At 34.0% G+C, this 8,049-nt stretch overlaps 1 long non-coding RNA gene across 1 annotated transcript; it reads right to left on the reverse strand.

The window, feature by feature from the left end:
* Positions 1–4,532: 4,532 nt before the first annotated feature.
* LOC127834682 (uncharacterized) lies at positions 4,533–7,942 on the reverse strand. The gene is made up of 5 exons (XR_008028052.1): positions 7,508–7,942; positions 6,978–7,054; positions 6,687–6,782; positions 6,000–6,081; positions 4,533–5,708 (listed from the first exon to the last, which is right to left on the reverse strand). It is a non-coding gene; the product is annotated as an uncharacterized LOC127834682 (long non-coding RNA).
* Between the last annotated feature and the right edge of the window lie 107 nt (positions 7,943–8,049).

The following is an 8,049-nucleotide window of genomic DNA, read 5'->3' on the forward strand; positions in this document are numbered from 1 at the left end:
GTATGTCGCGCGAAATAATTACGTCGATATCTCCAAGGTTAAGGTCACACTTTGAGTTCAAAGGTCAAAAATGGCCATAAATGAGCTTGTCCTGGCCATAACTATGTCATTCATTGTGAGATTTTAAAATCATTTGGCACATTTGTTCACCATCATGGGATGGTGTGTCGCACGAAAGAATCACGTCAATATCTCCAATGTCAAGGTCGCCACGACTAAAAATAGATTTAAAAAAAAAAAAAACTTATAAAGGGGGTTAATTTTGTTTGTTCATTTCAAAAGTTCAGTTTGACTTTTCTCCGTTTATCAGATTTTTTTTTCACAATGAAAACCTGGTTTTGTGACAATTTTGTCCCTTGTTAAATGTATTTTTCGTATACCTACTGAAACATTAAACACACACAAAGATAACTTTATTTATCAAGCATGTGTAGCATATAATAAACAATAACACACTTACACAGCCATATTTTATACCAACGAAATACAATACACGATAAATATGGAACATAAACAGGTAATAGTTTTAAATAACTTTAATTTGATAATTAATCCGCTTGCACTTGCCTTATTGAAATTAGCGCATCGAACCGCTCTGATAGGGAATACATGTAATAAACACTGACTCGCTTGTTTTCACACCTTTATTGACATTACACAACAGATTAACACCAATTAGCTGTCGAGTGTTGTTTAACCTCTAATCGATTAAAATCAGTTAAACGGGCGGATAAAGCAATCAAGCTGTGATCGCCAGCTTCTTTGAATTTATGAAAATACATGAAGTTGCATAACATGGATTTGAATCAGAAATGGAAGGTTGGAGAAAAAAAGGGATCCAAGGATCCCCCGCGTTATATTGGACACAGCGTTATAACGGACCGCACTATATTGGAGTTAAAGTGTATTATTGATAAATCTATGTTAAAGTTTGCATACCACCTCAAATATTTTCTATGTCCTTTGACATATTGCTTTCATATTTTGTATACTTCATAACCAACATGATCCCAATCTATAAACAAGAGCAGACAACTGTATCAAGCATTTTGACAGAATTATTGCTCTTTTATACTTAGAATATGCATATTTTTGATAAATCTATGTTAAAGTTTGCATACCACCTCCAATATTTTCTATGTCCTTTGACATATTGCTTTCATATTTTGCATACTTCTTTACCAACATGATCCCAATCTATAAACAAGAGCAGAAAACTGTATCAAGCATTTGACAGAATTATTGCCCCTTTTATACTTAGATAATTGAACATTTTGCTTAAATTGCCATAACTTCTTTATATATGATCACATTTGATTCATACTTTGACAAAACAACACTTACCTGACATACCACAATGCACTGCACCCAAACTATCCCCCATGCCCCACCCAAGAATTCCCCCCCCCCCCCCCCAATTTTATTTTTATAATTATTTTTGAAACTTCATCTTTTAAATTACCACCAACCCACATAAACCACCCCTCTCCATGATGGCTTACATTAACCTGTCAAGCACTCGAAATCTCTTAAGACAATAGTTACGGTCAATTTCAACCATGCATGGCCACATTACCAAACCTGGGGCGCCCCCTGGGTCAAACATGCGGCGTGGGAATACGCGTCGGCCTCTGCCGCACCATTCTTCACCAATTGACTTCAAATTAATACTAAAGATTTCTTATGACAACACAGTGTCTCGACCATCCATGTTCACATTACCCACCCCAGGGCCCCGCCCACTTTGGTGGTAAAGATCCCAAGCTATTTCAGCATAATTAAAATCCAAGCCATTTTTGTGGTCAAGACCCGAGCTTTCTCACCATAATTAAAATCCAAGCCAGTTTGGTGGCAGAGACCCCGAGCTATTTCAGCATAATTAAAATCCAAGTCAGGTTAGTGGTCAAGATCCTGAACTATTTCGGTATAATTAAAATCCAAGCCAGTTTGGTGGTCAATTTTTGTGGTAAAGACTCCGAGCTTTCTAACCATAATTAAAATCCAAGCCAGTTTGGTGGAGGATACCCCGAGCTATTTCAGCATAATAAAAATCCAAGTCAGTTTGGTGGTCCAGATCCTGAACTATTTCGGTATAATTAAAATCCAGGCCAGTTTGGTGGTCAAGACCCCAAGCCTTTTCAGCATAATTAAAATCCAAGCCAGTTTCGTGGGGGAGACCTTGAGCTATTTCAGCATATTTAAAATCCAAGTCAGTTTAGTGGTCAAGATCCTGAACTATTTCGGTATAATTAAAATCAAGGCCAGTTTGGTGGTCAAGAACCAGGGCTTTTTCACCATAATTAAAATCCTAGCCAGTTTCATGGCCGAGACCTCAAGCTATTTCCGCATATTTAAAATCCAAGCCAGTTTGGTGGTGAAGATCCTGAACTATTTTGGCATAATTAAAATCCAAGCCAGTTTGATGGTCAAGATCCTTAGCTATTTCAGCATAATTAAAATGCAAGCCAGTTTGGTGGTCAAGAACCCGATCTATGAGCATAATTCAAATCCAAGCCAGTTTGGTGGTAAAGATCCCGAGCTTTTTCAGCATGATAAAAATCCCAGCCAGTTTGGTGGTCAAGATCCTGAGCTATTTCAGCATAATTGAATTCTAAGCCAGTTTGGTGGTCATGACCCCGAGTTATTTCAGCATAATTAAAATCCAAGCCGTTTTGGTGGTCAAGACTCCAAGCTATTTTAGCATATATTTTTTCGGCATAATTTTTTCTTACCCAATTGTTTTCGTACACACATTTTTTTGTACCCATTTTTTTCTGTTTTTTGACTGAATAATGCCCCCTTTTATAGTTAGAAAATTGAAAATTTGGTTAAGTTCAGGTCTACTCTTATCCTATTTGTGTTAAGGTCTACTCTTATCCTAAAGTATCAAAGCTATATCGTCTACTTAATGTTATAAGTCATGTAACTGACATTTTTAAACATTTTATTTCTTTCCCATTTTTGTTTTTTTATTAAGGCGACATACATCAACTGTTTAATAATAATTATTAAGTCTACCTTTTTGGTAAAAATAATGTTTTTTTAACCAAATTTTCAAAATGGACATTACGGACACATGTCATTTGCTGAATGTAAAAAGTAGCATAACTGATATTTAGTTAAATTTTCAGGAGAAGGAAAAAACTGCTTTATTGAAATAAAATAGGGATACTAACAGAGTAAAACAAACACATGGGATGTTTTCAGATTTGAATACTGGTATTTTACGCATCTTTAGGCAGTTCTGTGTACCAAGGATAAATACAACACTTAAACATTCATGTACAATGCACAATACTAAAAACCTGAATTGTAACTGTAATGTATTTCAGATTCGGAGATGTCTGTGTTGTTTCTAAGGTCATGTGAAAAATTAAGTTTATATGTTTATAGGTTTAAAATTGCAAATTGTCCTCTTACTTGCCCTTGTATTTCAAGATAGAATACTTTCCTTCCCAGAGGAAAGAGATCTGGGTTTGAATCCCAGTGGGGGCTTCAGAGGATGATTCATTTTAAGAAAAATAAATATATTTGCTTTACTTTGTCTCTAACCTAACCAAATAACTCTGACAATGCCTTTACAAGTATGCAGTTTTTGATAATTCAATTATGCAAGAAACATGTATAATTTTAGGGTAGACTAAGACAGCAAACTAAGAATGGGCATCCATTTTAGTTTTTTAAGTCAAAACAACAATAAATGCATATAGGAACACATATTTAAATTAAAATGCAACAATCAGAGGACATAATCAATTAAATAGTAAATGACTACTTTAAATATTTTTGAGCACTGTTTGTTATTCAGAGATTTGTGAATATGCCGTTTAATGTTCTTCCCATTGAACTAATGCAATATGTGCTGTGGAACTGGAATCATATAGTGTTGGAAAGCTTATGTTTCACGTCTAGAGGGTCCTTGCTTCCTGAAAGCTGAAAATTGTATATGATCTCCCCACTCATTCCATCCCGCGAAACCCTTAAGGTGTCGCAAGTCTAGTAGTAAATATGCTTAACATGTTATATCATTCGCAGTTATAAGTTTCGATTAACGTTCGACGCAAGTAAAATATGGAATGAGTGATGTATTGGACGTCATCATTGATGACGTTCAATCGAACGAATGATAAAGGGGGCTAAGTTTCGTTAAGCTCCAGGGTATAGCCGCGATTTGTGGGCCATGAAAACTGGCCCAACACTGTGCCTGAAATTTGACCTGTATATGGACCAGAACGCGATCTAGACGATGGCGTATTCGTCATGTCTGGGAAAAGTCCAGTTTTTGATAAAATGACGAAAAAGTGGTGTTTTTTATTGCGCAATCGCTATAAAATGAGTTCTCGCCGGAAGCGTTAATAGCGTTAATAGCAACCCAAACACAATTCACCCCCAGGAGACAATTCACGCGCTAGGCAATTCAAATTTGATTTTAAATAGTACATAATGCGATTTTATTCCAAAATTAATTAATAATTTCATCTTGCGTTTAACATACGTTTAAGAAAATATTAACATAACAAACAAAAACAAACAACCGTTAAATTTTATTGTTGTAAATATGGTAACCTGATTACATATCCACTAGCGTCTATGCATATTTACACATAAAAAATAGTTCGTAAGTAAGCAACAAACAATCACATTTAAACTCAAATTATTGAACAAAATATATAAATTTAAGCTAGAAATCGAAACTTAAATACAATGTCTGCACTAAAAACACAATACCAATAGTTTTTACAATAACACATTCGACATGTACATGTACTTCCAACAACACGCCAACCGCTATTTTCAAAGCGAATGTGTAGAGTAGCATTTCAACAATAAAGACAAAATGGAACTGGATTTTAACGTAGTGCGCAAATTGGAAGTGATAACAGTAATTTATTTTTCAACTTGTCAATCTCCGTAGTATACGTTTAGTTGTGAGATGTTAACGGTTTCCAAAAAAAAACATGCCTTCGCTGCGAAGTCAAAGTTGGTGGGGAACGAGACTGCTTGTGGATTTCGAGTTGCTGGAAGTTTGTAACGAAGCTGCTTTTGTGCAATATTCAGCGATTTTGCAAGCTGTGTGTTTGAAGTCGGAGATATATATTGCTGACATTAATGATGTGTACGTTCTTGTGACCACTGATCTGCATATGATGCCAGTGGGAGAGCATCCCGAATCCCACATAGTCTGCAACAGATGTTTCCTGGTCGAGTGGTTGGTAAGTTTCATCGTTATACATGCATATTACACATTTTACATTATTTGTGCTATTTTTGACACCCATTTTTCATGCTGATGAACCAACGGTCAGTGCCAGTAGTCCTACTGTCATTGGTCTGTGTGTAGCAATAACCACTGATTTTGAAAATTGACATAAACCCAGTAAAATTATACATTTTCTGATAGATATTAGTAAACCATTTCCAAATATGTATGGTTTGTCTATCTTACATTGTCTAAAGTAATGTTAGTGAATGCGGAAACATTGAAAAATCCCATGTGTAAAAATTGTCATTTTTCATTTTTTCAAAATAGTCAACCTGGGTGTATAATTTGTTTAAAATAATGATTTAAGAACACATTTTTTATCCAAACTTTTAATAATTCATTACAGATACATTTCAGCTATGTTAGATGTCCTTGCAATTGGATGGTCCGGCAGGATTCTGGTCTGAAACACGTTACCCCCCACCAACCCAGGACCCAAAAATTCCTGAAATAGACAATACAAAGTTGATTTTTTTTAATTGCAAATGTGCATGTGATTCAATATCACAGTTGAAATAATGTACAACAAAACAAGAATAAATGTTCAAAAAACAAAAACTTATTTGGTTAGTATTTAAAAAAAAAACATTATCCAAAACATGTACAACTGCCCCACCCACCCAATACAAATGTGATACAACCTGGTATTTAAGAACATTTTCTAAGTAATATTATTTCTCTTAAACAAAGTTTTATTTATGAATTAGCAGTTAAATTGAACAGGAAAAACACTTACGGTTGAATATGCAGCCAGTAATCTGAATTCTTATCCAAAATTCTGATATGTCGGTTGATTAGGAATGGCAGCACCAGGAATTCTAAAAGATCGACAATGCATTGCTAAATTAAATCTTATATACTTTTGTAAGATGAAACAGAAACACTATTTGTTAGAATAGTTTAACACACACCTATTCAAAAAAAGATAAACATATAATAAAATAATTAAAAAAATATTATAATAATTACTGTAAGAAGTTTCGAACTCATAATAGGCGAATGTATGTAACAGCTCAATATCTTTAAACAACTTCTTGGATTTAGTAAATCATTGTCGATACATTAATTAAGAGCTTGTTTTCTTCATGAAAGGAACTCCAAAGATGCTGAAATATAATAGTGCACTGCATGCAAATATTAATTAAGTGATACTGACAAACTGAAAGAACAGAACATTTAACCGCAAATGTTTTCTACAAGCTTTTACTGATTCAATGTTTCTTTTTTCAAAGTTTGCTAAAAAATCATGCTGAGATCAAAATTAGCCAATTGTAAGGGCATTTAATATTTCATCCATTTAAGTCATCTTTTTAATGTAGCGCCATATGATGAAATAACTGGAATTCCTTTGCCAACTGAAGTAATTTCCAATTTAATTTTAATAGTAATATTAAAATTAATAATAAGATGCAGCCACACATACTGTTTGTCAAAAAGGCTGTTGAACAACTGATCTTTCACTGGAATATTCCTGTCAACCAAAAGGTGAAGGTGGTTGTGTCTCGTCAGAGTCCGATATCTATGCAAATGAACAGACACATTCATATTTTTGTCATCATACTTACAAAGTACATTTCCAACAATAATATTATTTCTTACAGTAGAGGCATGTGTATATTCTGTATTATTAAATAATTAAGTTTTAATTCAGGATATAATTGTTAACCATCAAATTCAATGTCTTCAACATGCAACTGCTTAAAATGTTACTTACCACAATGTAACTGTGCTCATGTATTTGTGAAATCCCATCATAATCACTGTCCAATAGATCTTTGTCAGTCATGTTCTCTATAAAATAACAAGTAAATAAAATAGAATTTCAATACTGGTATGCACAAAACCTGCGACACATAATAACCGAGTCTTAGCATTGCATCCTCAATTTTGCAAAGGTTAATTCTAGAACCTAACCTTTATATATAATAATATCCATTTATTTTTTGTATATTAATATTGTAAATGAAATAAGAACTGAAATTAATTATAGCAGTTTTAACACGTTAACAAAACTAATAATGAGATGGTGTGCGAATTATAATGCTCCCTAAATGTATAATCAACTTAAAACTAATAACGTACCTTAGCTTTTAAGTTTATGATTATGATCAATCACAGAAGTTACATTTTACATTTGTTACAAATGAAGACAAGTCCGGTACGACATGGCGCGGGTACGATCTGGAACAGATTTTCTTTGACATAATTAACACAATAATTTAGGTGATTTAAGTGAATTCATACCTGCATCGATACCAAATGAGACGATTTCTCTTCCTGCCAAACAAATACTGTGTTTATCGTACCGATATCCGTAAAACTGCTCAAAAGATCGCTCCCGAATTCACCGTAACAACAATGTAATAATTCCGCGTAAAGGGGAGTAACTCTACTGCACAGGAATAGTGGTGTTGGAAATAAATAAATATATATTATTTCACGCGCATATACCTGATTCAAATGGTTAGAATTTATTAAAAAACACAATAATTGATTTATTAAAAGCTAAATTTCAAGTGAATCTGCCTTCTTTCTGCAAAATATTGGCCTTCGAATTTTTTACTTTCACTTTTGAGCAATGATTTTTTATTTTCCGGTCATGGCAAGGTCAGATACTGCTTATTTGGACATATCTCCTCCCACATATGCAAATTTTTCATTTGGATTACTTCTTTCACGCTCGTAGTGAAGCGTTAAAAACACCCTACATTTTTCGGTCAACTTTTTGCCTGAACACCGATTGCGCAATAATTTGCATAGCAGGTGCGTGGTTATTGCTACTGTGT

This window comes from Dreissena polymorpha, chromosome 6, assembly GCF_020536995.1.
Source record: "Dreissena polymorpha isolate Duluth1 chromosome 6, UMN_Dpol_1.0, whole genome shotgun sequence".
Lineage (NCBI taxonomy): Eukaryota > Metazoa > Mollusca > Bivalvia > Myida > Dreissenidae > Dreissena > Dreissena polymorpha.